We start from the raw sequence: 3207 nt of genomic DNA on the forward strand, positions 1-3207 counted from the left end.
TGCCATTCTGACTGGAGTTAGGTGGTATCTCAGTGTGGTTTTGATTTGCATCTCCCTGATGATTAGTGAGGTTGCACATTTCTTCATTTTTGGCTGCTCGGATGTCCTCTTTTGTGAAGTGTCTGTTTATAATAACAATTCTTAAAGTCCACACCCACACGGGGCAGGCTTGGCAAGAGGGAAGTTGCCCCAACCCCAACCTCGGAATTTTTCTATTCAGCAGTTCTGTGCTTCTCTCTGTGTGCTTTAGGGATTGGGGGAATCGATTGGTACTTGTCTTTTGTCATGGTTTTAGGGAAAAAAATCACGTTGTCAGAGGAAGTCATTTCTGAAGCAACCTCCTCTGTCACATGCTCCCAGCTCCTGGGGGGCCCTCCCTGACCGGAAGGAGAGATCAAGATGGAAGACACCGAGGGGGGGTTTATCAGCTCAAACTTTCCCTGACTTGAAGTGTTTGCAAGAGTCTGTTTCTCCAGTTGCTGGATCTTGATAAACTCCTTCACCAGTCACGGAATCTCTGGGCATAAGTTTGTTGGGTTCTGGAAGGCAAAGGTTTTCTGGTGTCCCTGGAGCTGGGGGCTGTCCCTTGGTGGTCCCTTGGGGGTTGCCGCAGGCCAGGGACAGGGAGAGGGAGGGATAGTGTGTGGGGTGGAGTGGGGTGTCCTTTCTCAGCTCCCTGTGAGAGGCCTGGCAGCAGCCCTTAGACTCACCCGGCCGTTTCCTCCCAGGATACACTTTGAATGAGAACATTCTAGAAGGAGATTAAGTCAGCCCATATGAATCTGCCATTTCCGTAGGTTAAAAAAGATTGAATTTCAGGGAATCCAGGGAGTCAGAATGCAGATCGGTGGTCCCCGGGCGTTGAGGGGTGGGGAATGCGAGTGATTGTTTAATGAGTACAGTTCCAGCCGGGTGCGGTGGCTCACGCCTGTCATCCCAGCATTTTGGGAGGCAGAGGCGAGAGGATTGCCTGAGCTCAGGGGTTTGAGACCAGGCTGGGCAACTTGGCGAGACTTTGTCTCTACAATAAATCAAGAAATTAGCCAGGCATGGTGGCACACAACTGTAGTTCCAGCTACTTGGAAGGCTGAGACGGAAGGATCGCCTGAGCCCAGCAGGTTTTGAGGCTGCGGTAGTCATGAGCGTACCACTGCATTCCAGTCTGGGTGACTGAGTAAGACTGAAGAAAAAAATGAGTACAGTTCCAGGTTTCCTTTTGAGATGATGAGAATTTTCTGGAACTAGATTGTGGTTGCATGATACTGTGCATGTATCAAATGCTACTCATGGTACATTTTATGTTGTGTAAATTTTTCCACATTTTTCCAAAAGCAAAGTAAACGAATTGGGCCGGGCGGGGTGACTCAAGCCTAATCCCAGCACTTTGGGAAGTGGAGGAGGGAGGACTGCCTGAGCCCAGGGGTTCCAGACCAGCCTGGGCAACTTGGCAAGAACTCATCGCTATGATAAATCAAAAAATTAGCCAGGCATGGTGTCACACACCTGTAGTTCCAGCTACTTGGAAGGCTGAGGTGGAAGGATGGCCTGAGCCCAGCACATCGAGGCTGCGGTGGCCGTGAGCGTGCCACTGCACTCCACCCTGGACAACAGAGTAAGACTCCAACTCAAAAAAATAAAATAAAGCAATCATTCTACAAACGTTTCCTGAGCATCTACTGTGTGCCAGACCTGTGCTGGGCAGCACGGGGGGTACTACTGTAACCAACATGACCTTGGGTCCTGCCCTCACTGAAGTGTAATATATACAATGTGTCAGGCGTGGTGACTCACACTTGTAGTTCCAGCCACTCAGAAGGCTGAGGCAGAAAGATCGTCTGAGCCCAGCAGGTGGAGGCTGCGGTGGCTGCGAGCATGCCACTGTACTCGAGCCTGGGTGACAAAGTAAGATTCCAACTCAAAAAAATTAAAAATTAAATAAATGAATGAATGGTTACACCTGTTAATCCCAGATTGGCAATCTCGTAGGGGTCAACCTAATGGAATTATAGGAGCCTCACAAGTAGTAGTTTAAATGGGGAACTATAGTCTTTTTTCTCCCTTGGACAATATCATATAAAACAATAAAGATTATATGATATTTGATACAGGGTGAAAGGACATAAGATAGAGTCAGTATAGACAAGGAACAGTCTTTTTTTTTTTTTTTTTTTTTTTTTTTTAGTAGGAGTCTCATTCTGTCTCCCAGACTGGAGTGCAGTGGCACGCTCATGGCTACCACAGTCTTGACCTGCTGGGCTCAGGTGATCCTTCTACCTCAGCCTTCCAAATAGCTGGAAATACAGGTGTGCGCCACCACACCTGACTAATTTTTCTTGATTTATTATTAGAGAAGAGAGTCTCCCCAAGTTGCCCAGGCTGGTCTCAAACTCCTGGACTCAGGCAATCCTCTCATCTCGGCCTTCCAAAATGCTGGAATTACAGGTATAAGCCACCGCGCCCAGCCAGGAGCAGTCATTTTAATACTGCTTAGCTTTGTCATCTTTTTCTTTTTCTTTTCTTTTTTTAGTAGGGATCTCACTCTGTCGCCCAGGCAGGACTGCAGTGGCACGCTCATGGCCACCCCGGGGTCAACCTGCTGGGCTCAGGTAATCCTTCCACCTCAGCCTTCCAAGTAGCCAGAGCTACAGGCACATGCTACCAGGCCCAGCTAATTTTTTGATTGATTGTAGAGACGAGGTCTCGTCAAGTTTCCCAGGTTGGTCTCGAACCCCTGGCCTCAGACAAACCCCTCACCTCGGCCTCCCAAAGTGCTAAGATTACAGACTTGAGCCACTGTGCCCGGGTTGTCATGTTTTTCTAGCAGTTCACTTCGGTTTACCCTCTAATCACAAGCCAGGGACAGAACCCGTTTCTTGGAGGTAGTTATCGATAATCGCCTTACAACCCCTTGCCCAGCTTGTTTTGTACTAAAAGTTAACTCAGTCAGTCCTTCATTATCCTCAAGACACCAACCCCATCACCATGGCATCAGTCATGTGCCTGACCCACCCATCTGCCTGCCGTCTATCACCTGACATCAGTACCTGCGCTTACCTGTCCCCTTAGTGATGACATGAAACAGACAACCACCCGATCACCTTAACGACCTGCCCTCATCAAGGGGAAGGTTTAAAAGTATTCAACCTAGGGCTCGGTAGCTCAGCCTGTAATCCCGTGCCTTTGGGAGGCTGAGGTGAGTGGATTGCC

Source organism: Carlito syrichta, unplaced genomic scaffold, assembly GCF_000164805.1.
Source record: "Carlito syrichta isolate Samal-C Ts95f unplaced genomic scaffold, Tarsius_syrichta-2.0.1 Scaffold288135, whole genome shotgun sequence".
Lineage (NCBI taxonomy): Eukaryota > Metazoa > Chordata > Mammalia > Primates > Tarsiidae > Carlito > Carlito syrichta.